The sequence below is a fragment of the Rhinolophus sinicus genome, linkage group LG06, assembly GCF_036562045.2.
Source record: "Rhinolophus sinicus isolate RSC01 linkage group LG06, ASM3656204v1, whole genome shotgun sequence".
Lineage (NCBI taxonomy): Eukaryota > Metazoa > Chordata > Mammalia > Chiroptera > Rhinolophidae > Rhinolophus > Rhinolophus sinicus.
The window spans coordinates 14,944,345-14,971,357 of NC_133756.1; positions in this window are offsets into that span (position 1 = coordinate 14,944,345).

Genomic DNA, 27,013 nt, shown 5'->3' on the forward strand with positions numbered 1-27,013 from the left:
GTTGAAATCCCATGGCAGGCACTTGTTATAATTATTACTTGTCACCATAAATGGCAGTTCATAGCCACCGAGTGCTTATCATGTGTCAGGCTCTGTGCTGAGCTTTAACATTTCCCTACTTCACAATAATTTCATGAGTGAATGGTATATCACACTCTCTTTTTCAAGTGAAGAAGGCTACAAGAAGGCAAGTGACTTGCCCAGAGCTGTATAACCAAATAGTGGTTTTGCTTATCTTTGCATCTCTACTCCCAGATCAGAGAGGAGTGAGGGGTGAACCAGTTCTGTCTCGTTTCCAGCTCTTCACCTTGTTCAAGTTCAACTAGCCAAGTCATACCTGTCCCACAGCACAGGGTCCACGTGGTCCTCAACTTCCACAGAAGCACAGAAACAGTCATGGAAAGGCTCTCTATGCTGAGTTAATCCAACTGCCCTGTTCATGTGGAGACCCCTTTATGGACTGAGTGCGTATGCTCCTCTCCAAATTCATTATCTTGAAGCACTAACCCCGCAACGTGATGGCATTTGGTGCTGGGGCCTTTGGGTAGTAATTAGGGTTAGATGAGATCATGAGGGTTGGGGGGGGGGGGCTCTTGATGGGATTAGTGCCCTTATAAGAGACCAGAACGTTCTCTCTACACGTGCACTGAGGAAAGGCCATATGAGAATGCAGTGAGAAGACAACCATCTGCAAGTGAAGAAGAGAAACTTCACCAGAAACCAAATTGGCTGGCACTTTGATCTTTGATTCTCCAGCCTCCAGAACTGTGGGAAATAAATGTCTATTGTTTAAGCACCCCCAGCCTATGATATTTGTTAGGGCAGCCGGAGCAGACTAAGACAGCCCCTTCTTCCATATTCTCTCAAAATGCTCGTATTTCCTTTCCCTATACGACAAGGAGCTTCCTATTTCCCCGAAGCAGCCATCTATCTTAGAAGCACTCTGTCTCTTGGCAAGTTCTTCCTTCTTCAGGAATGAAATCTGCCCATTGAGGCTCCCACTTGATTGCAGCGGTGTCTTCTGGACCCGCACAAAGCTGGCCTCTCTTCCTTGGTGCCCCTTCAGATATTTGCAGGCAGAGACGATGACCATCCCACCCATTTTAGGTTCACAGGGACAGAGGCCATGTCTGTCCTGTTCATCTCCACATCTCGAGCACGTGCACAGTGCTTATTTCAGAGGAGAAGCCTTATATATATATATATTTGTTAGTAGTGAATAAACCACTTTTCTCCAGATTAAGCCTTTCCAGTTCCTTTAACTATACCACCAAGAACTGGGTTTCAAGCCTTTTTTCTCCCTTCTCTTTCCTTACCATGTTTCTATACTCATTTTTCAGAAACTAAATTTTTATACCTGTAAAAGAATGAGGGGTTGATTCTTCCAGGTCGATAAATTGTCATTCTTCCTCCATGTTCCCTTTTCCTATAGTCCTCTACCTTCTTTATCTTTCCACATGACACAGACTCCCTGCTAGAGGACAGTGAGTGCTGTAAAAAGCAAGAAGAGGTAAAAGAAAAGCTGAACTTGTCAATGTTCTCTGATGCTGCTCCAAAGGGATGCCGTGTTGTTCAGAGTTTAACCAGAAGATTGGAGGAGAGGCAGGGTCGTGCAGGCATTAAGAGCCAGAGTTCTGGAACCCCATAGGACAGATGGCAAATCTCAGCACCACCACTCCAGAACTGTGTGACCTGGGGCAGGTGGGTGGCAACCTCTCTGAGCCTCAGTCTCCTCATCAGTAAACAACACCTACCTCTTGCCTCCACCTAGGTGATGAATAAATGAGACCATCAATCCCTAGGACAATGCCATTAACAAGGGGCCCTGCACATGATGCTTCAGAAGGTGAATGATGGTGAAGGAGACAGAGGGAGGCAGTGGTTCCTACAGTAGGAGGATAATGGTATCTTAGTCAGAAGGAGCTGGGTTCAAATCCCAGCTCACTCTCTGACTAGTTCGGTTCACTTTGGACAGGCAACTTTATTTTTCTGAACCTCAGTCCCCTCATCTGAAAAAATGGAGATGCAAGGTGGTTGGGAAGACTCATTGAATGGTTGGCCTGAAAGTCCCCAGCATGGTGACAGATAATCGACAGATGTTTGTTCTTGGTCCTTTCACATGTGGCATGAGAGCCTTTGTCTCCCTCTCAATGAATCATTCAGAAGGGAAGGTTGAGTCTCTTGAATGGACACATGGCTACATCACCGTGGAACCCTTAACTGCTGTGCTTGCCTGTCTCTCAAGCAAGTCTCAGAAGTTTAGTGGCTTGCTCAAGGTGTCACCACAGTTTCTACTTTACCATTATAGCTCCCCAAACAGTCTTGTGGAATTTCCCAGGAATGTGGGGCTGGAAGTGACCTCTATGGTTATTAGATGCTTGACAAAGATGACCAGGACACGAACATCCTGACTGACAAAAGATAACACTCAGTGCCCAGAGGCCAAGTAGGTGAAATGCGAATCCCAGGATGGAGAACAAAAGTCTCTCCTTAACACCCCCTTTCCCTGCCTGCCCCTTCCTTCTTTCTTGAGTCAGACAGGAAGGGGTTGTTGGCGGTTTGTTTAAGGAAGCAGCTCCCATAACTAGACAGTGCCACACCTTACCCTGGCCCCTCCTTTACCCCCTCCTCCAAATAGTGAAAGTAGGAATAATAATAATAATAATTATTATTATTATCATGATAATGCTTATTAAATGTTTATTATTGTGTGCTAAGGACTTTCTACACAATACCCCGCCTCCCTCTAGTTTATCTTCATAATAGTCTGTAAACTTGGCAGCTGATGTCATTCCTGTTTGTTGTCATTCCTGTTTGACAGAGGAGGAAACTGAGGCTCAGAATGGACGAGTAGTTTGCTTAAGGTCGTGCAGTGAAGGGGCCTCGACTGGAACCCAAGTCCATTTGATTGTCATGCCTCTGCTCTTAATCATTGTCCTAGACTGCAGAGCAATCGTTGGGACTGGGGACACTGCAACCAAGGGACCAGGAATGCCACAGCTTCCTGAGTACAGTCGGAGGGAAAGAAGAGAATGAAAGTAGCATCCAAGATGTGATTCTGAGTTGTGGCTTCTCCCTGGTTTCCTGTCTGACCTTGGACAGACGACTTACTCTCTCTGTGCCTTGACAGACCTCAGGACAATCGAGGCGAGGCTAAGAGGCCCCCCTACTAACTCTGGGCTGTGTGAGGATGGCAGGAGAAGGAAAACAGGAGCAACAGAGTGCCTCTGGGTGCCGAGTGAGTGATCTGGACCCACCTGGGCCCCACTGCCAGTTCTGTGGCATCCACTCTCGAAGAGGATTTGTCTAAAGTAAAGGTTACCTCTACCCAAAGTTAAGTTAATAAAAACAGTGGTGGTAGTGGTAGTCGGGGGGTGGGGGGCGAGTATAAATGAAATACTTCTTTAAAAAAAAAAGCAGTATTGGACTTCAGATCAGAAGGTCTGTGCTTTGGTCTGGCTCTGTCATTACCAAGGGTGTAGAGTGACGCCCCAGTCTTCCCCTAGATTGAGCTGGGCTCCGGGTCCAGTTCCATCTGTTCTCTGGCCTTAGTCTTACAATCAGTGAAATAAAGGCATCTTTCATATAATCTCTCTGACACACTTGCCCTGGCACACTCCTGTGGTCATTACCTCAGTTCTTGTTTTGATGCCCCTCTAGGTCTGCTTTGTCATCTGGGCAGGTAGAAGGACCCGGGCCACCCTGTCCTGGCTTCAGCCAGGGGGAAAGGGGGCTTAGGTGGGCAGAGGACAGGAAAGGTCCACAGTGCCACGAGGGCAGACCTCTCCTGGCCTGGCCCCTTGTATCCTCCCTCCCCCCTAGTGGGGTGGGGGCCTGGCCTGAGATCAGAGGTCCACCTGCGTCAGCCCTCAAGTCAGGAGGCGCCTTCTCAAGGCAGAACAATGCGGGCTCTTTGAAGGGCTGGGCAGCAGGGGATGGGTGTTTCTCCAAACACAGGGCCTCCTTTGCAAAACAGGCTTTGATTCCCAGGCCCGGAGGCCCCAGGTGCCTGTTGGACGGCAGGAGGGGGTTGGGGATTTTGTTTATCAGGAAAAGGGGCCTTGGAGACTCAGGAACAAAGCCTGGGACAGGGCTGGCCTGGCCTGTGGGTGGTCTGGGCAAGCAGGCCAGGGCTGGGACTGCAGTGGGAGCAGTGGCCTGTGGCCTCAGACCAGCCCCTCTTCAGCCTCGACACCCCATGGTATTTTTGGCCTCTTTCATGGTGGGTTCTGGCTCTCACATATATAGCAACTGCTGTAGGATTTCCAGGCTGTCCTGGTAGTCCACGGGCTCCCAAAATCCCAGTTGGGGAATGAAGTGGGTAAAACTGGAGTCAGAATCCAAGAGGCGGGGAGAAAAGAATACTAACCCGGAGTCCACTGGCCTGTGCCCAAGGATTTATGTCGCCAAGAGGGATGGCTCCTACCTTCTGCCAGGCACTGTCTGGGCACTTGACGTGCATGTGTCTCTGACTTAAGTCTTGTCTTCTCACTTGACCGTGGCCTATGAGGTCCCACAGGACCTCTAAGAACTCATCCTCTTTCATTCTCCTCCAGAACACACCCGGCACAGTCCTGCCTTAACGTCTCCCACGGGCTGTTCCCTCTGTCCAGAAAGCTCTGGCATGGCTGACCCCTCCTCCTTCAGACCATGGCTCGGTCCTACATTCGCAATGAGGCCTACCCCAACCATTCTCTGCAGCCATGCCCTCTTAGCCTACTTTGTTCCCCTAACAGTACTTTTCACCCTTAATAGACAGTTACTTATTTATTATGCTAGTTATTGACTGTGTCTCTCAACAAGCTTGTAAGCACCAATGGGTCAGGCATCTTTGTCAATTTTATTCACTCACGTACCCTAAGCACCTAGAACAGTGCCTGGTATGTAGTAGATACTAGCAATGCTAATTTTATGTCAAGTTGGCTAGGCCATGGTACCCAGTTGCTTGGTCAAACACTAGTCTAGATGTTGCTGTGAAGATATTTGTAGATATGATTCATATTTATAATCAGTTGATTCTAAGTAAAGCAGATTACTCTCCAAAATGTGTGGGTGGGCCTCATCCAATCTGATGAAGGCCTTAAGAACAAAGACTGAGGTTTCCTGAAGAAGAACAACTTCTTCTCAAGACTGCCACATAGAAACCTTGCTTGAGTTTCCCACCTGTTGGTCTATAAAATTCAGACCCAAGACTGCAATGTCAATTCTTACCTGAATTTCCAGCCTGTCAGTTTGCCTACAGATTTCAATTACCAGCCCCTTAAAATAAGGGAAAGCTGACAATTCCTTAAAATCCATCTATCTATCTATCTATCTATCTATCTATCTATCTATCTATCTATCTATCTATCTTGCTAGCTAGCTATCATCTATCTATCTATTATCTATTTGTCTATCTTTCTATTTATCCATCAAATCTATTGGTTCTGTTTTTCTGGTTCTTTGGACAACCCTGACTAATACAGCACTCAAGAAATATTAGAGTCGAACCATATGAAATTGCTGTTTTCATGAGTAAAGAAATGGTTAAATATCAGCAATTTCATACGGTTCAACCTAATATTTGTTGTGTGAATAAATCACAAAGCAATCATGAGATAGGTATTATCTTACTGATAAGGAAACCAAGACTCCCAGAGATAAAGCTGCTTGCAAAGATAGGTACACATGAATAAGTGGTAGGGCCGGGATTCAAACCTCAGACTGGTTCCAACCCCGGGGCCAGCCAACCCCAGGGCCTCCCAAGCAGGGTGCATCACCTTTGTGGGCCATAGTTTGAGAGGTCAGTGAAAGACTGGGTGGGAGTCTGGACAAGTTTAAATGCTTCCCAGCTATAAGCTCTGATGCTTCCATAAATGGCTATGCCAGCCATTGCCCCCTTCATCTCAGGTATGGCCCAGGACTGCTGGTAGCCTTCCTTGGGCCCAGGGTACTTCCATAGCTACTGGTGGCCCATTTGGATCCCCATTTCTAAGGGAGTCTGAAGGGAGACTGACAGAAAGGCATCATCCGTTGTCTCCCTAAAGATGAAGGTGCCCAGGGAGAAAGGCCACATGGTGGGCTGGAGTGTGGTAGTGAAGGTGGCCTTGGAGCCAGAGGACCTGGGTCTGAAACTTAGCTCTACCACTTGCATCCAGGTGACTTTGGTCAACTTGTTTAATGTCTCTGAGTCTTGGGCTCCCCATGTGTAAAGTGGGATAATAATGCTTTACCTCTGGTATTATTTCAACAACGTAAATGAGATAATACATGTAAAGTACTGGGAATCCTGAGTGCTCAGTAAATAGTAATACTTAGTATTAATACTTTCAGCAAATAATATAACCACAACATTTTGGATATTGCTGGAGGCAAAGAAGAGAAGTCAACATTTATTTTGGAGTCCTGGTTACATCCCTTTGTCCCCTCCAGGGTTCCCTCTCCCTCGCTGTGGTGTGCCCTTGGAAGAGGATCTGACTGTGGTAATTTAGTGTGGCTTTGCTTGGGGGAGTTTATGCCCATCCACGTGTTACCCTCTGGGGTGTAGTCCTTGTTTATACCTGAGCTTTCATTCATTCTGGCCTGAAAGGCTTTGTCTACTATTAAAAACAAAAACAAAATGCCAGCATTTCAAGGGTATCCTGGAAATGATACCCCACAGCAGATAATTACAGTCCTCTGCACTTTTCACCTAAGCTGGTGTATATGTTAAAACTATAAGGGAGGCATGACAGTGACAGATGATGGGCTCCCGCCGGGGCAGTGTGGTCTCTAAAGTGAGGGTGCAAGACAATTCTCTGGGCTGCAGGAAGATCTTCTCTTTATATGCATTTTTATTTTTAAAAAAGTCATTAAGCTTTATTACTATTTAATATTGAGATAAACAAACATAGTATTAAGAAAGAAAATATTTGAAGCAGCACGCTTATATTATTTTTAACCAATAATGATATGAGATCAAAGAGGTTTGGAGACCATGGCTCTAGGGAACCATCCTGAACTTTGGCTTTCAGGATGACTTCCTTCCTGCTCAGGAGCTCAGCTCAGGCCAGGTCCCTGCAGGGGACCAGCAGGGACCAACAGCATCATCTTTCAGACATTGGTGGATACTCAACCTGATCAGAGTTGCCCATTCTCCCCAGTTCCTGCATTATCCGGCTCACACTGGCCTAGGAGGTTATCAGCACAAGTTTCCAACAGCCTTTCCTGTTATCAGAGCCCCAGTGTCCAAGGAATCTGAACCTCCTGCCCCTTCCCATCCTGCTGAGTTATGGTCTATCCTTGGGGTGAGAGTAAACAGAGGAGGTGACAGTGTCAATAAATGTCTCCTGTGTGGCCTTGGCTAGCACACATGCATTTCTACTCAGGGACACAGGTAGATTTGTGCTCGTGGCTCTTCCTATGACACACACACAGAATAAATATTAAAAAGACAGGAAATAGTAATAAAAATTAAGAAAAGAACAAAAAGGAAAAGAATGTCCCTTTATAGACTCTGAAAGAGATCTTTTTTGTGTGTGTTGTCCTTGCCTGGTTTGGGTATCAGGGTGATGTTGGCCTCATAAAATGAGTTAGGAAGTAGTCCCTCTTCTTCAAATTTTTGGAAGAGATTGAGAAGAATTGGTATTAAATCTTATTTGAATGTTTGGTAGAAATCACCAGCGAAGCCATCTGGTTCTGGATTTTTGTTTTCTGGGAGGTTTTTGATTACTGTTTCAATGTCCTTGCTAGTGATTGGCCTATTTAGGTTTTCCACATCTTTGTGATTCATACTGAAAGGTTATATACTTCTATAAATTTGTCTATTTCTTCTAGTTATTGAATCTGGTGGTATATAGCCTGAAAGAGATCTTAAAAAGCTAGTTCTGGGTACTGCAAAATCCTGCCTCTTGAAAGTTGTCACACTTCAGGTGATGGGGAGCAGATTTGGGTCAGAGCCAAAGTCACCCAGTAAGTATGAATCTCCCAGTCATATACAAATGTGTAATGAACACGTGTCAGTTAACTCATTAATTAATGAGGGAACCAGTAAGATGGTACAAGTGGTTCAAAGAGAACCAAAAAAACCTCATGTATATAGGTTATAAGAATGCTGATATATTTTAAAATATTTACAAAATTGGTCTATCCATGGGGCAATAATCGATCAAGTGCATTCTACTGGATGTAATTAATTTGTATTCCTACGGAAAAGAATAATTTGCATTAGTATCAATTTCCCACGACTTAGAGAGTTGTAAAATATCTCAAGGATAATAAAATGTGAAGATAACCTAGAAGAGAACTCTAAACAGCACACTCTTCTTTGCCTGTGTCAAAGTCTTTCTCACAATTTCCCTGACACCAGAAAAAGGAGTTTCTGAAGATACATCCGCAGATACAGCCGAAGAACTTCATGAAAACTTGATTCTATTTGAATCAAAGTGGGAGATGAATCATTGCAGAGCTCCATCCTTTTCTCCATATGGATGATTCAAGAGAGGGCAGCGTAGTATTACGCTAGGAAGCACAAAATCTGGGTCCGGTCCAACCTCATCACTGTAGTTGGGTGGCCTTTAGCCATTCATTTCCTTCTCTCTGAGCCCAGGACTTCTGACTTACAAAACGGGGCCAATAACAATGAAATTACAGAGGGGAACAGACCTGGCACAGAGTGGGAACTCAGGACATAGGGGTTTCCTTCCCCACTTCTTGAAACTATCCTCAAAGGCTTCTCAAGGCATTCAGTCTTTTGCAGTTGCAAAGGCTGCTGCTCATTTCAGCCACCTGGCACTTCCAGTCCACTGAGACCTCAAGTGGATGGCATTTTGTCTGGGTAAGAGGCACTGGGTAAGTCTGTGGAAAAGGTGGCCAAAGTCTTCTTTGGAGAAAAATGGAAATGGCCCTATGGTGTCACCAAAGGGCAGGTCTTTGGGGCTGTAAGCAGGGGAGGAAGTCAGTGAGCTCAGTGCAGAGCTGAGAAGACATGTGGGTTGAGAGGCAGGTTTGGAATAAGCCAGGTGTTCCTACCTTTGGAGGAGTGGTCAGAAACATTTTTGAAAATCTGATGAAAAGTTTATACATTCTCCCCAGAAATATGTATGTGTGTTGGCTGGAGAGGCTACAGCAGGGTCTTCCCCAGAGGTGCTGGGCCTAAAACAGGGCACCCTTTGCAGCCCCCTTTCCTCCCCTCAGTGAGTGTCTCCAGCTTCAGAGGAACTGGAGGCCAGCCTCACAGGGCAGGGAAGCCCCAAAGTGAGAGGTGGCAAATAAACTCCTTCTTTGTCATGTAAGTGATGGGGCCAGATGAGCTGCTATGACCTAGATGGGGCTCAGGAGCCTTAGAGCTTGGCCTCTCTCATCCAGGGGGACAGCCTTAAGTCTCCATCACCCCAGTCGTTTACTCTACACAGCAGAGGGCCAGTATAGAAGGGAGGTGATGGTGGTGAGGGGAGACTTCACCATCTAAAGGAAAGGCATGGGGCATTGACTGTCTCCCTCCCCAGTTCACGGGCCCCTGGAGGAGGTAAAGAATGTGGGCTTTGGAGCCACTTTGGGATTTGTGTCAACCAGGAAAGTTCATCACTCAGCTCTCCCTTCAAAAAGGAACTTCCTAGTCAGCTGCGTATTCGTTTCCTAGGGCTGTCATAACAAAGTGCTGCAAACTGGGCGGCTTAAATAACAGAAATTTATTTTCTCACGGTTTTGTAGAATAGAAGTCTCCAATCAAGCAATCGGCAGGGCCATACTCCCTCTGGAGGTGCTAGAGGAGGATGTGTTCCCTGCCTCTCTCCCAGCTTCTGCTGGCCTCAGGCATCCTTGGCCTGTAGATGCATTACTCCAATCCTCCACCTTCACATAGTGTTCTCCTTGTGTGTCTCCATCTTCACATGTTTCCCTCTTATAAGAACACTGGTCATATTGCATTAGGGGCCCACTCTACTCCAACATGGCCTCATCTTAACTAATGACATCTGCAACAACACTTTTTCCAAATAAGGTCACATTCAGAGGTACGGGGTGGGGGGGCGGGGGTGGTGGTTAGGATTTCAACATATATTTTCGCGGGAGAGCTGGGTGAAGACACAACTCAACCCATAACAAGCTACCTGGAGTGTAGTTAGTGGACCCCCTCTTGCTGCAGCACCTTTGGGTAACCACGCTTTCCTCACACTACCTTTCGGGTAGCCGCACCTTTGGGTAATCAGGGAGACAGAGGCTTTATCATAATCAGAAGGCCTAATCCTGTTTTTCTCCCTCCATCTTTCACAGGCATTATCTCCTAATAAGTATGCTGTATTCTTAACTCCATCAGTGTCTGCTTCCGGAAGGACTAAAACTGGCAAAGGAGGTAAAATTGACTTATTTACTAGATCACTTGCTGCCCAGCTGTCAATAAAGACCCCATGTCCAGAGGTGCACGGGCTAAGATAGTCCCTGGCACAAGGAGGTGGCTCAGTTGTTAAAACTTTCATTGGTAATACTTGGGAGAAGGTTCCAGTGGAGGGAACACGCTGGCCATGCAATGATTCAGGTGTTTAAAAAGCACAGGGGCAGTGCGTAAAGGACAATGGAGTTAACTGAGTACATTAAGTTATTTAAGTTGCATTGACCCTACAGAGAAATAATGGGAAGCGGAGGGCACTTGAAAAACAAAAACTTAGGTGTGAAGGCACTTTTGGGTACCTTACAAATAAGCCTTTATTTCCTGCAAAGGGAGAGCAGAAAAGGCTTATGATCAAAATCAGGATTTAATATTATGGAGCTTCAAAGATGGTAGAAGGCTCAGTGAGGCGAGTCTGCTATGCTAAGTTCAGGGCCCTAGTTGATAAAACATGAGCCAAACACATGGGATGGGGACACTTGTATATTTTGGCTTCCCAGACTCTGCACTATCAGAGCATATAGAAGTGGCCCATCCACACCTAACAAAAGATAGCACTCCCCACTGCAGAGGCTTCTCCCCCACCAGGTAGGAAATAGGGGTCTTTTCCAGACTCTGCCCAGTCTCCTTTCTTGGCCTCCAGACTGATAACTAGAACTACATTGCACCACGACCCAACCAGGGTCTTATATGAGAAGAAAGGGACAATACACCAGAGGAACTACAAGCATCATGCAGTAAACTGTATTTTTAAAATGTCAGATCAAGGGATCCAGCACAGACAACTGGATAAGGGAGAGTTTATTTACTTGGGGACATGGGATTAAACTTTCCCAGGGTCCAGTGCAAACTTGCTGCTGGGGAGGCTCCTAGATGGCCCACACCAAGCAAAGTTGAAATGCCTGAATTGCCATGGCAAGTGGTGGAGAAAGGGATTAAAAGGCTCAGGGAAGAAGACTGTGAGAGTGGATATATTGTGTGAGGCCAGAAGATGCATCAGAGGAGGTTAGTCCATGGGAAGACCCAAAGGAGACATCATTCACCAAGTTCATCAGGAGTGAGTTGGTGAGAGGGTACCAGTGTCACTAAGTTCAAAGGTGGCTCTCTCCTCTGCAAACCAGAGCTGAGTCTCTCATAGAGCTTGGCCTGCGCATTGGTAGCCATGGAAATGATGAGGCCCGTACAAAAGCCAGGACGTCACAATTATTTTAAAACCAGTAAAGTTGGGATGGCAGCTCAGGGACCTTGACCTAGAGAGCTGTGGAAACGGTTAATAGCATACAGTATCCCTACAGGCAAAATAGATGTATAACCAATGAGGGTATCATTAAAAGAAAGCAAGAATGTTTAAGCAGGACATTTAGGGTGATTGCCAAAACAAAATGTCGTAATCTCTTGCCCAATTCTTGGACGTGATCTAGTGTTTAGATCTTTGTGTTAGTAGAAGGGAGTATCTGTCAACTGAAGAGGTAGCTGGGTCTCCAGAAAAAAAGGACTATGCTACACCATGGCAAGCATATATTGTAAGGATGTTCCTAGTCCTTCCCCAAAGGGACTGATGGCCATATACTCAGAGTCTGTACTGGGCAAATGGGACTACCCAGACATTTCTTGGAGAATTGGACCAAAGTCTGAGTTGACATTGATACCCAGAGACCTGAAGTGTCATTATGGACCCTTATCCTCGTAAGTGTCAGGTAGTAGTGTCCAGAGTCCAGCTTACAGTGAGGATATGAGACCACTCAGTACTCATCTCTCTGACCTCTGAATGACATACTGGGCAGGTAGAGCAATCCTTACATTGGGTCCCTGACCTGTGGTTAAGAGCTACTATAGTGAAGACCAAGCAGAAGCGTGTGAACGTGTCCTCCTTTCCCTCCTTCTCATCCACTCTCTAGTCTCTACCCTCCCAGTCCTCGCCATGATAGCAAACCAAAACCAATATTGTAACCTAGAGGGGGATGGCAGATATTAATGCTATCATTTAGGATCTTAAGATGCAGGAGTGATGGGCCCTATCTTATTTCTGTTTAATTTACCAGTCTGGTCTTGGCAGAAACCAGATGGATCCTAGAGTGTGACTATAGAAACTGAAAGCTCTATGAAATAGTGGTCCCAAATGCAGCGGCCATACTGACCCAGGGTCTTTGCTAGAGCAGATTAATCTGCCTTCCGGTACATGCCATGCCCCTGCTGATTTGGTAAGTGTGATATTTTCTGTCCCAGTCAGGAAAGAAGATCAGAAAGAGCTCACATTCACAGGGAATGGACAACAATATACATTCATAGTTTGATCCCAGAGCCGTGTTAATTCTCTTGCTCCTTGTCACAATAGTTCAAAGAGATGCAGACCACCTGGACATCCCAGAGAACGTCACATTGATCGATGATATCAGTGACGTCATACTCCCCAGGGGCATGAGCAGGAGGCGGCTAGCACACTGGAGGCCTTGATGAGACACACGCACTCCAGAGGTTGGGAGATAAGCCTTACACAGATTCACAAGCTTGCCACACCAGGAACAATTTCAGGGGTCTAGGAGCCAGAGCATGCTAGGACATCCCATCCAAAGCAAGAGAGAAATGGTTGCATTTTGCTTCTGTCACTATAGAGAAGGAATCACTGTGCCAGTTAGACATTTTTGGGTTCTGGAGGCACACATTCCATATGTAGGGACACTGTTCCAGTCCTTATATGGGGTGACATGAAAGGTGCCCAGCTCTGAATGGGGTCCAGAGCAGGGACAGGGCTTTGCAGCAAGTCCGGGATGCAGTGTAAGCAACCCTGTCACCTGGGTCATACAATCCAGCAGATCTTGGTGTTGGAGATGCTAGTGTAGAAAAAGATGTGGTGTGATGTTTGTGGCAAACTCCAGAAGAGGACTTACAATGCAGGCCCTGGGATGAGAAGTAAGGGCTTGGGTCACAGCATCTGACCTGCCAAGGTGATAGCTGAGCGTGGGGTGTGGGGGAGAATTTAGAGTGGAGAGTGGAGGAGATGAGCATATAAGTACCAGTCATTCACAGGCCCCATTGAAAAACACGCCTTCTCCCTGGACAGCTTCTGGAAGTTGAAAGGGCACAGACTTTACAGTCAGATAGATATACCTGGGTTCCAATCTCAGCTTCTCCACTGACTGGTCCTGGAGCTTTGGTCTCTGTGCTTCCTGAAGAAGCTTCATCTTTATCGTCTCTCTGATTCCTCTCTCTTCTCTTCCCCATTTCCCTCCACACCACATGTCCAGCTAGAATCCCACAGGGGCAGATTTGCTGCCAGGAGCTACCAATGAGCTAGTGAGGAAAAGTCTCTATTTCGAAGACCTCCCACTCTCTCCCTGGCCCCTTATTTCCTCCCCCAGATACCTGCCTCCTTTAATTCTCCAAAGGGGGCCAGGCACGTGGGCAGCTGAATTAAAGCTCAGTAAACGTTCTTGAGTCCCTACTTGGTATCAGGTCCCAAGCTGGACATTTTTCCATAATAACTTTCACAACGACTCAATGAGGCAAGCTCTGTTATTACACCCACTTGACAAGTGAGCAAACTGAGGCTCAGCAGAGTCAGGAGGTGAAGTTGGGATTGGATCCCAGCCAACCATCCTCCAAAACCAGTGCTCCTTCTCTAAGGCAAGCACCGCTGGCTGGGGTCATCGCCCATGTATGAAGGGTAGAGATCTGAGAAGTCTGGCTCATAACTAGATACTGGGGAGCCAGGGCCGCAGTGAATCCAGCCCGTCCTGGCTTGTGGTGTCTATGTGCTGGAAGAAGCATCTGGAGGAGCTCCTGGGGTCAGGGAAGTCATGGGTAGGCCTGGAATTCTCCCTGGAATGTTTGGGACTACCAGAGCTTTTTGGATAATAGCCAAAGTAATGCTAATGGTATCAGCTGCGATTTGTTACATTCTTACTACATGCCAGACACTGAAGGTTAACCAACAGGATCTCATTTAATCCTCCAGCAACTCTGAGAAGGAGTTGTTATCCAGAATTCCGCAGCCAGGCCTGTGTGACTCCAAAGCTTACGCAGGGACCTCAGTGCAGACCCGCATCTCTCCTGGTTGTGGCTGATAACCCTTTGCCCCAGAAGACTATGGCTTGGACAGATCCCTGCCCTGCTCACCACTCCTCCCTTGCTCTGGCTCCTCAGAACAAGCCTGAGGTTTAGGGCTTGGATTGTGGAAAGGATAAGGCCTTCCTACGTGGGGCTGAGTCTCACCTCCCTGAAACGCCGAGACTTAAAGAAGATGGAAGAGACTCTCTGAACCCCATTCAGAGCCAGAGAGAAAAAATGAAGAGCAGACTTAATGTTCACAGAACATAACAGACTGTTACAGAACAGAACAGAACCCAAAGGACCCTGCCTTCTCTATCAAGGAGAAAGCTCTCAAACGAGAGAAGTAGAGCAATCCTGGCTAACAAGAAGCCAAAGGCCAGGCTGGGCTGGGACCTGGCTTTCCCCAACTGCATTTGCTTTGTTCAAGGCCCCTCCAGGCAGAGATGGGTCCTTCCAGGGGCCCTTCTGGAGAGAGGAGGGGTGCCAGGAAGGAAGCCAAAAAAAAAATACTACTTCCATTGGAGTTTAGGAAAAATATGGTACATTGATCTTATGATAATCCCAGGCAAAATTCCAGAAGTTCCTTTTCTAAGCAGGGATTATTGGGACCTGAGATGGGTTCACTTAGGTCAAGGCATGTCTAATGCTCCAGATTTCCCCTGGAGGAAGGGTGATCAGAGCATATTGTGGGAAGAGAACTGCAAACTCAGAATTTAAAAATAAGACTTTGCTGTTGTAAGAACTGCATTGAGGAAGAAAGGAGAGAGTTCATCAACCAGGTTCTGGAATCTGACCACACCCATCTCCTTACATATCAAAATTATAGGCTTCCTTTTATAGCAGAGTAAACTCAAGAGTGCTGCCAACATTTGCCTGGTGGCCGGCGATGGAGGAGGAGAGTGGGACACCCAAGTGAGGAAGATGAGACATCCTGAGGCGATGGAGGTTGGTAACATAGCTATGAGAGAGGGTGAGAATTTGTCCAATGAAGCACTCAGGATCTAGAAAGTTTAGAGTTTATCCAGGGGAAGAAAACATCAAGAATCTCAGAATACATGACATAGGCTGAGTTCCTTGTGAGGCATCACTAACACGGAGGTCAGTTTTGCTATTGACGAGGACTTTGAAATGTTTCTCATATTTTGAATGTTAATGGAGAAATATGGACCAAATCTTAGGGTAGCTCAGCCTTCACATCACTGGTCAAACCCCTCTGCCCAGGGTAGAAGGGATTCATTGATTCTACTAGATGGGAGCCTGCCTCCCTTATGACCTAGAGCATCAACAGTATGGGCCTTCATCATAAAAAACTCAGTGTGATGGCTTCCAACCTGCTGCAACACTAATGCTCATTAGTGTCTGCTCTGGGTGGGCCCGTGTGAAGGGCTGGGTGCAGAGGAAGGGAATGTGTGCCTCATGTGTGAAAGGAAAACCTTGCTGGATGCCCCCGGTCCCGACATTGGTCCTGCATGACCCTCCACCTGCCTGCATGGCAGAGCCATTTCTATTCTGGAGGCCATGGAAGGAAGAGGTTCAAAATTCATACTCAGGAGTCACACTGCCTCCCACCCCTACCCCATCCCATTCTAGTCCCAGTTCTGCATTTACCTGTTGGGTGACCTTAGGCAAGTTAATAATTTTTCTGTGCCTCACTTTCTTCATCTGAAAATGGGGATAATAATTATGTTCCGATTAATAAGGTTAGAACACTGGTACACTTTTTTGACCTGTAAGAAACACATTATATATCATGACCTAGTACATATGCCCCTACATATATACACATACACGTATATGTATAAGTGGAAAAACGTTTTCCAAATAATTTCCAACCTCAGTGCTGGTTGATAAACTATGATATTTTCTGTTCTATTCTATTCTTTTATTAAGCAAAATGATGGTTGAAAGTCATTAAATTGATTGTTTTACGATGCACATAGGTCACTGCCCACAATTTGAAAAACACTGGTTTAAGGTCTTTGTGGAATATTCTGTTCAGTCCCAAAAGCTACAGCTTTCTTACACTTGTCACTTTTTAAGAGAACCCCTTTTAAATAAGAGGGTGTCCAGGAGAAAATGACCAAGGTATTTCCTTGAGCTGTTTTTTCTTCATTTTCCGCCTCTAATCTACTCATTCTTTCTTCATTTATTTATTCATTTACCACTTATCATAGCTTTACATGCCTGCTTCATCTAGGAAAGAGACTCCAGGGAAAGATACGCTCTGTAAGTCCTGGGAAAGAGGAACTAAACTTGTTCCTTACAGTCCCGTAGGCAGAACTGGACTTTGGGGGGAAAGTGACAGGGAAGCCAATTCAGAGCATATCAAAGGTGTTTTCCAGTCCTGGGTGCAGCTGGACCATGGGTCAGGCTGCTTGTGAGACGTCTCTAGGGAAGAAATGATCAGAGGTGGGAGCGGGGCAGCTGTGAAGAGGCTTGCAGTACTGGGTGGAGGGTGGGCTTGAAACAGGGCCTGGTGGGACCCCCATAGTACAAGCCTCTCCACGTCCCTGGCCTCACCTTTCCTTGACCTGCCTATAGTTTAACAATAGATCACCCCCTGCGGCTTGAACTCTGACCATCCCCTGTCCCACCCAGTTCCCTGTTTTAGAAAATTACCCTGAAACTTATCATTAATACACTTGGGCTCATTGATCACAATCTCTATGATCTAGCATTCTTTCCAGGCTAATCCCATCATCGTTCCTGGGTTGCTGACTCCCCCAGAGAATCACATGGCCCTAGGGAAGGCTCCATGCAGACCCCCGAAACTATCACGTATCTTCTGGAGGAATGCCCAGATTTTCCCTTAAATACCCCAAGTCGGACTGAAAATGTTAAGGCAGTTTGGGAGGTGTTAACCTGCTGCCTTCTCAGACCACCGGTGCTCTATAATAAATGCTTATTCTACGACTCAGCTCCTGGGTCAGTCTTTTGGCTGAGTGGCGCAGACAGCATGAGCCCTGGACTCGGTCGGCCTCTGGTTTCAGGCTGAAGTTGATTCTTCCTTCTGTGCTCCTCCAAGCCTTGGGGTCTGCTTGAGGCACTGCAAGGGTTGCTATGGGAATGAAGAGGAAACCATATAGTGGGGTTCTGTGTCTCCATCTGACAACTAACGCAGCTCTATTTCTGTTTTATAAAATGGGATTCTCCATGTAGTTTATTTGGGGGTGGGAGACATGGTCCACGGATGCTGAGAAAAATTTTAATCCCAAACTAGGAGCTCATTAAATCCCTTAAGTCTCAGAAGCAATCATTTCCAGGATTCTGGGACTCATTTTTTTTCCCTATAAAAGCAAATCCATTAAAATTACAGCATAAGCCTTTGTTTTACCCTCTTAAATCCAGATATAATTGAGAGCAAGAGTTAAAGAATTACAAGTGTGTCAGGACAATGGATTGAGATGTCAGTTTGTGTCAGTGGGTTTTCTTCTCATATCCACCCTCTCCACCCTGCATCCCCCCTCTCCATCCTGCATGCCCCCCTCCATCCTGCATGCCCCCCTCCATCCTGCATGCCCCCCCTCCATCCTGCATGCCCCCCCTCCATCCTGCATGCCCCCCTCCACCCTGCATCCCCCCTCTCCATCCTGCATCCCTCCTCTCCACCCTGCATCCCGCCTCTCCATCCTGCATGCCCCCTTCCATCCTGCATGCCCCCTTCCATCCTGCATGCCCCCTCTCCACATCCTGCATCCCCCTCTCCATCAGGCCTATCCCTATTCCAGGCAGAGAGCCGAAGAGAGCCCAGAGCCTTGCCCTTGCTCCTGTACCCTCAGGGGGTGTTGTGGTGAAGCTGGCTGAAATCAGGGGTCTCCTGCAGACAACTGCTCTTTCAGGCTTCTGTTGATTGAAAGCCTGAGTGTATTGAGGGGATTGTGCTGAAAGACAGGAATGAAGGAACAAGAGGGAGGTGGATGGGTAGGGCATGGGAGGAACTGGCAGAATATCAGAGGCTAGTGGCTGTGTTGTCTCCTTATTGGGGCGGCACCCCAGGCACCCATGCTTCTTTGATCCATGGAAGCTGAAAGCCACAGTGCTGTCAGCCTCCTGGAGGATTTGGGGTTAGTCTTACAGTGTTTCTCAAACATGAACGTGCACGTGTATCACCTTGAAATCTTGATAAAATGCAGGTTCTGACTTCGTAGGCCTGGGGGGGGGGGTGTCCCGAGAGTCTGTATTTCTAATGAGCTCTAATCAGGGACTCTAATATTGCTCTTAAGATAATACTTAAGAGCAGAAAGAAGCAAAAGGGGTCCGAAGGGTTGGTCCCTTGTTTCCTGGTACAATATAAGCTTTCCAGACCCTTGTATATCCTTAGAACAGGAAAGACCCTTCCAATGATAACAGAACTGGAATTTTCCATCAGCACAGAACAAAGGGATGCACCATCAGTTTTCATTTGATTTGAAAGCTCTCACACACTTGAATTTGTGATTGCAAACTCATAGCCATAGCCCAGGTTAAGCGGCATCTCTATGGAAATTCAAGGGTTATTAACTCACTCTTGCTCCAGCGTTGGATTTACTAAGTGGAATTCTCTGCTCTCCCTTCCCAGGGTAAGAAATCCTCTGAGCATCGGTACTTTGTTTCGGTTTTCAGAGAAGCACTTGAGCTAGGAGTAGAGACTTTTTCTCTGCCTCCTCTTTCCCACCCCAAAGGGTTAAATCTATGAAATAGCTGCTTATCTCAATGTCTATAGGTGGAATTTTATCTGTTCAGTATCTTGCCCTTGCAGAAAAGCACAAAATCCATCTGTTTGCATCTTCCCTCCCCCAGCCTGGGATAAAAGACAAGCCGAGGAGTCACAAAAGAATGGAATGGAATGCAGCAAGCTCCCTCCCCTCTTTGAAGGTCTCTCTGTTTTCTGGGAAGTGTTGTTAGTGTCAACTCTGTTTACCTGTTCGTCTGCACTTCCTTTGCGCGCTTGTCGTACCTGGGAGTAAATGCTATTTTGTAAAGAATAGGGAAAAGCTAACCATTCCCAGCCTAGCCCTCCTCCTAGTTACTGCCCAACCTCAGGGAACAATTCTTGAAAGGACTTCTTTCCTCAGTGTGCCTCAACATACATTCCTAAAAGGAACTCTTTGTAAATACTCCTTGCCTTGAAAGTAACAGTACCTTGTGTTTGCATAGCACTTGAAAATTTTCAAAGGGATCTAGCATTAATGAAGCATCAACTTATATATACTAGGGGTAGCATCTCATGTAAGCTTCCCAGCAACTCCCATGAGGGGCTATTAATACCGTGTTTCCCTGAAAATAAGACCGGGTCTTACATTAAGTTTTGCTCCAAAAGACATCTTAAGGCTTATGTTCAGGGGATGTCATCCTGAAAAATCATGCTAGGGCTTATTTTCCGGTTTGGTTTTATTTTGGGGGAAACACGGTAATACACCTCCCTTTATGCATCCACAGGTATTTAAGTGAAGGAGCCTTCCTGGTTTAAGCAAAAGCTGTAGAAACAAAAACAGAAATATCAATAGCAAGAAAGAAAAAAAATGAAGTTGAAAAGGATGGAAAGCTGCTTCCATGGGGATACCCCAGAAGGTTATTTCACCCCTCTCTTGCTAAAAGTGATAGATGGGAAGGATGGAGGTGGTGAGGAGAGAGCTTCTGATCTCCTCAGCCAGGAAAAGCCATGGAGGGATTTCTTCCTCTGGGCCTTCAGTGAGTTGGTTCTCAGGGAGGTGGGCGAAGTGGGCTGGGCGAATTCTGTCTGTGGCAGGCGCCCTAATGTGCAAAAGGTCTGGGTCTTGTATCTGAAGAGTGCGAGACTTAGCGCTAGGCTGTGCCCAAGCTTGGAAACTAGGTGATCGGCCCTGTTCAGTAGTTCTGACATCAGGACACCTGGAGTCTGGCTTAGCGATTCTACTACCAACCATGGGCCTCTGGCCAGGACCTTCTAGGTTCTAAGCCTCAGTTTCCCTTTCAGGAAAATGGAGTGGTTGGAAAGCATGCTCTCCAAGGCCTGACATGCTCTGATCTTTTAGCCTGAGAAGGGAAGTGATTCCTTTGCCTGAGAGGTTGTGACCTATTTTCTTTATTGGGGTAGGAGGGATAGACACGTGCGCACGCACATTGGGGCCATCCTGTGCTACGTGCTGGGATGCAGCAATGAGCAAGACAGACACAGTTCTGAGACCTTCCTTTCACAGGGCAGAGTTTCAGGAAAGGCAGACACTGAACAAGTAATTAAACAGTTACTGCTTCACCAGTTAGGACAGAGACCAAAGTGATGAGGAGGAGCAAGTGTGTGAGGGCAGAAGAGAGTTCTGGGCAGAGGGAACAGCCATGCAAACGCAAAGGAACAAGGTTGCCACGTTGGTGGAACAGAAGGAAGCCTGAGTGACACAGGGGTGAGGGGAGATGGATGGGCAGTGACACCTGTTTCATAGTCTGGCTCGGCTACAGAGTCTTGTTTGGAGGCAAAGACTGGACTAGGTGGTGCCCCTCTGTTTCTTCTTTCCATCCCACCCCCACACTCTCATACACGTGCATGTGCGTGCACACGCTTTCACACACACACACCAGCCTTGGGCAGGGGCTTTGTGGTAGATCATTCAAGGCAGGAAAAACTGTTCTTCTCCCCCCACTCTTACCGGTTTCACCCAAAGAAAGGAAGCACTGCTTCCTGGTTTATGTTGAGATGGGAAAGACTTGCCCAAGAACAATGGCATTTTCGTAAAACACCACTTTGTTCTGGTGAGACTAGGAGGGAGTTTCCTTCGGGACCTAGCTGGTCCCATTGCCCGCGTCTGCCAACCACAACAGCCACATGGCCATGGCGTTCTCTTGGACCAGCCTTTCATCTGAGATACTTGCTCACACACAGCCCTGACTGGCTTAACCCTTCAGAGCCCACCCTGCCCAGGCAGCAGCAGCATCTCGTGGCTCGAGGAAGTCCCTTGAGGTCCCAGGGCATGCTGAGCAGGGGACTCTACTGGGGGAACCAATAGATGACTTGACAGTCTGTTTTCCCAATCGAAGGGACCTTTCGGAAAAGGGGTTCAAATCTGTCCTGGGAGTGCCTCAGCTTGAAAAATCTTTAAAGCACCAGAGTCAGAAGGTCTCCTTTTTACAAGTGGGGAATCTGAGGCAGAGAAAAGTAAGTGAGTTTGCTAAGGCCACACAGAGAGTTCGTGGTGGAACCAAGACTAAGATCCAGAGCTCTGACTCTCAGACCAACACTCTTTCCACAGACTGCTCTGCTCTAAAGGAGCAGAACACAAATTTAGGAAGGTAACGGAAGAAAGTCCACATTGGAGAGACAGACAAATCTTCAAGGGCCCAGAATGTCTGGAGGGAGGTGGGGATGAAAAAGGGTATGTGATGTTGGGAGCTGGACTTCTTTATGTCACAGGGAGTAGAGGGTGATTCCTGTAACCAATCCTGTGTTTTTCAAGCATGCATGGCTGGTCCTGTGTGAATCTCTAAACGAACAAATTTTGTGAAATAATCAGAGGAGGACATTAACAGAGAGTCAGTGGATATATAATTGTAGAGTCAGAACAATGAATTGGAAGAACTTTACTTTTGCTTTCCTTCAACTGTTATTTTCACATTCTGCCTGGCATAGAAAAAGGATCAGACAGATAAACAACAAACATTCTTCATTCTAATAAAGACATACAGTGGTGGTGACAGTGTTGGGGGTGATGAGGTATTCTTGGTGGTGGAGATATTGGTGATAACTATGTGGTGGTTACAGGGATTGTGTAGATGCTAACAGTTGTAACCTGTTTAGTGGTGTTGGTTGTAGTTATGGTGACTTTGGTATTGATTTCAGGTATGATGGGAATGATACAAGTGGTGACGCTGGTGTGAGTGTTGTCCACGTCAGTGGTGTTTATTTTAGTTAGGGTAATGATGGAAGCAATGATAGTGGTGGGTAGGGTGAGAGTGATGGTGGCATTGATTCTGGTGGTGGTAATGGTGATCGTGATGGTCGTGGGCATAATGGTGCTGGTATGGGTGACAGTGATAAAGGTGATGGTGGTGCTGTTGTTGCAAATGATGGCCATATTTTTGGTGGTAAAATGACAACTATCCTGGATGGTGATGACAGTGACGGTGGGGTTAGTATAAGGATAGTATAGCGCTTGTTGGTTAAAATGATTTTAATGTTGCTTTGTGCTGGTGGTGATGAAAGTGGTATTGGTATCAGTGCTAGTGACAGTACTGTTTTTGATTGTGTTGGTGACATCTGCCTGTCTTGGTTGGTAGAACTAACAGATGGAAAGGGTGGGGATGTGGGTGCTCTATCAGTGGTGAACTTATGGTAGCCTTGCTGTCAGGCTGATGGGAGTGGGGATAATGGTGGTGGTCACAGTGGTAATGGCAGTAATTGGGAGGGTGGTAATGGAGAGAGGGATGGAGACCAGGACAGTGGTGAGTGGTACCAATTCTGCCAGTGACCCCCTAGATTACATGAGCTGACCACAGCTCTCCTCTCTAGAGTGGATTGGGCTGGACGTGGGGAAAAGGGTCACACATTCTTCCAAAGCCTCCTCCCCATAGCTGCATTCCTGTTGAGGCTTAGTTCTCTGTCAGGAGATGGCTGTTGGGGGAGGGTCAGCAGGGATGACCCTGAGAAACAGGTCTGTTGCTAGGAAAGTAAACAGAGAGGGAGGCTTGGGGTTGCTGAGCTGGAGGGGGCTCTGTGGGGACAGGTCAACAGAAACCAGGCACATGAGGCATGCCTATGATGAGGGCCATGCTGTGGGGGCAGGGAAGCAGTGTGGTGGCCCGTGCAGGGGCTCACGTAGCTGGCAGAGCAGGGACTGTATTTCCGCTGACTCAGCAGGGCAGGCTGGGACTGATTCCCCCAGACTAATGTGTCTTCTCCCCAGGATTAGCTCACTCAGCCCTGGCTGGGAAAGTGGTGGGGGGCGGTCTCTCCCCTCCCTTCAGGCTTAGGGGCTCTGGGGGAGGCTGTGGGCAGACCATGGGGCCCCAGGCAGGGCCAGTGAGTGATCCTGTGTGTCCTTAGCCTCATTCCCACTGGGCCCCATTACATTGGCGGGGAGCCAGGCTCCCCAGGTATCAAGGAAATTAGCTGCCCTACCCACCCCCACCCACCTTCACCCCACTCCACATGGCTGGTTTACCATGCAAATCCCAGCTGTGCTGTGCAAAAGGCAGCGCAGCCTGGGAGTGAGGTGAGTAAGCTCTGGAGCCACACCAGCTCACCTCACTTTCCAGTTCTCCCACGCGTTAGCTGTGTGACTCTGGTGGGACAGTCACTTCACCTCTGGGTGTTTGGCTCTTTGTTTGTGAGATGGGGGGAATGACTGCTGCTCAGAGGCTGTTGCGAGATCAGATGAGTTAAGGCATACAAAGCGCTAGAAGTGTTGGCATGGAGTGGGGGCATTCAAAAAGCGCTTGCTATTATTATTATTATTACTACTGAGCATCAAATAACTTTAAGTGACTCTCAAGCTCCCTGAGCCTCAGTTTTCTCACCAGTAAAATGGGGATAATCCTTAATGTGCATGCTCGATATGAGAATTGAAGGGGATTAAAAGGGAGAAAGAGCATGTACAAGGGAGCACATTTGCTCTTACTGTTCTTGTTGATGTTATTACAGGCAGGGCCTGCCCCAGTGTCCCTGCTGGACCGGGAGCTCCTGTCCTGTAGGATTTGGGATCCCTGGAGCGCTGCTATCCTGGGCTTCAGTATCTTGTGCCAGCGCCTGCAGCCTCCTGACATGGGAAGCAACTGCTGTTTGTGATGGGAGGATTTGAGAAGATCAGCAGTCCAGTTTCTGGCCCTTTGTCCCCTGTCCCCTGCCCAGCCCAGGACTCAGGCCCAGGATGGGGGGAGAAAGGAAGAGAATGTTCTGGGACAGCCCTCCTCATCCCTACCTCCCTCTTTCTTTTCTTCCTCTCCTTCCTCGTTCACTCATTCATTTACTCCTCGACAGGACATGGAGGTCTGCCCTAGTCTCTGGAAGGATCTAATTCAGGCTTCAATCAGGGCTGGGAGAGAGAGTGAGAGAGGTAGAGAAGGAGAGGGAGACGGAGAGAGAGAGAACAGGGGAGGAAAAGCAGCAAATGAAAATTAAATTTTTCTTTGCATTAAGGAAGACTATCAATAATGCTGCTGTTTAGATACTATAAAATCAACACCTAAATAAAAGAATGACCACATAGTTTATTCTCTCCACTGTAAAAGAGATAAAAATGATACACTCTTATGGTTTTGATGTTTCCCCCTTGTTTGCTTGGACTTCAGGTGCATAGAGTTGAGCTTCTCATACTTCTCTCTGCTAATTTGATTTCCCCTTCTCTCCAGATTCCCATTTCCAGTCCTTACTCCCTTCCTCAATCCAGGAAGCCACTCCAATATGCTTTCTTTTTAAAATAATATGCCCTTAAACTGTGTTTGTCTTGCTAAAACATGCATTGCGGACAGGGATGTTAATTTACAGAAATGGTATTGTACTGTGAGTTGTTCTGGTCCCTATTTTTCTAACTCAGCACCATGATTTTGAGGTCTGTCCGTGTTACTGTGTGTGGATTGAGCTGTTCATTCTTGCTACTGCACAGTATTCCATTGTAGGCATCCAACAGGCTTCATTCGTTCCCCCCAGCGATAGACACATCACCACCACAGCCTCATAGCATTACTGAAAGCATTACATAGAAACCCTCTGATTCGGCGCTGCCCAAAGCTCCCGTTCAGAAGTCAGCCATCATTACTGGTATGTTATTGTTGCCTACATCGGTACTTAGGCTCTGCAGTTTCCATAACACTTAGTAATGTGTTGCACAGGCGCTTCTTGTTTCTACCTCATTATGATGTCGCCCAATTTACTCTCTCACATATCCCTGATGCTCATTAGGACACATGTCCAGTGCTGGGTACAGGATTGAAGAGATGAATTTCACCAGGCCCTATGTTCTCAAGGAGCACACAGTCTAGGGAGAGGGACAATTCAGGTACCCAAAGTAATCAGTGATCAGTTCTGCTGGTGAGGACAGAGAAGCCTTCCCGTGGGCAGAGCCCCCTTGAATAGGGGTTTAAAAAATAAGTAGGAGCTCACCAGGTGGATGGGGGTGGGGAACAAGTGGGGAAGAGATGTCCCCAGATGAAGGAAAACTATATACGAAGAGTCAGAAGCCTGTAGCAGGCCGGCATGTTTGGGAAACGTAATGATTTTGTGATGGCTGAGGCAAAGGGTATGAAACGGAAGGGAAGAGACAGCAGCCAACGTTAGTGGAGTTATTATGTACCAACGCTGTTCCAAGTGCTAAGTACAGAGCCTCTTTTAAGCCATGCAGGCACCCTGGGAAGATACTCTCATCATTCCCATTCTACAGGAGGAAATGGAGGCCCAGAGAGGTTAGGGAGTTGCCCACAGTCCCACAGCTTATAAATGTGGACCCAAGACCTGAAGGCAGGCTGCCTGGGTTCATAATCCCAATGACCTCCAAAAGATGAAGAAGGTGAGAGGTCATGTGAGATTGCAGAAGACCTCACATGCCAGCTGAGGGGCAAGGAAGAAGGCACAGGAGGCCGCATATAAGAGCCCACGTATCATGATGTGAGTGTGAAATCATAAGATTGCGTGAGGGTGTGTGCTGCAAGTGTTATGAATATGTGTGTGTATGAATGTGTGTGTGCATGAATGTGTGCACATGGGTATACTTGAGTGTATGTGAGTGTGCCAGGGTGCGTGTGTCTGTGCCACAGTGCAGGTCCCATTAGGGTTAGGGTTGTGCATGTGTGTGTGTAGGAGAGTGTTGTATGTAAGTGTGGGAATCTCTGGATGTGCACGGGCCTGAGTGTGTGTCCTGTGGGTGTGAGTGTGGACCTTGGTGTCCCAACCACCATGGGGCCCCACGGAAGCTGTCAGAGCCCATTAGCCTGGCCTGGTGTGAGGGGCCTTGTCTTGGCCGCAGAAGTTGGACGGGCACACATCAAAGGCAGCTGGAGGCTGGCGCCAGTGGGTGGAAAAATTTAACAAGGGTCCGGGAGGGAAGCTGTGGATGGTGGGGGTGGGCGTGGGAAAGGTGCCAATTTGTGCCCAGAGCCAGGCTCCACAGCCAAGCATCTGGGGTCTGCATATGTGGCGAGGAGAGGGGAGGCTGTGCTGGGTGCCTGGCCATGCTTTCCTCCTTCCCATGCAATGGGAGACCTTCCTGTGAACGCCAGGGGCTCCCCATTCCTTCCTGGACAACAATCTATCCCCCAGGTGTCCCAAGAAACTTCAGATGAACCAGGACACCAAGTCATGCATTTTCATCTCTAAAGCTGTTCTGACATTACCACAGGGAGACTCATTCCTAGATCAATCCTTACCTTACAGAGTTGTGTGTGAGCGTGTGTGTGTGTGTGTGTGTGTGCGTGTGTGCGTGTGTGTGTGTGTGTGTTGGGTGTCCTTTTGTGGGGTCCTTGGATCAAAGAGAGAAATATGAGGGATCCACTCAAGTCAGTTTTTCTATTCAGGATATGGATAGAAAAAGGAAGGTTTTGGGTCCGGGACAGGGGAAAGGGATGAGGATGAAGATTCATGTGAGGACAGAATGGCTCTTGCTGGGAAATAGTTGTAACAGGACAAAGCAAAATGTTGTCTTTGTCTTCAGGGTCTTGGGCAACACACACACAGCCCTGCGA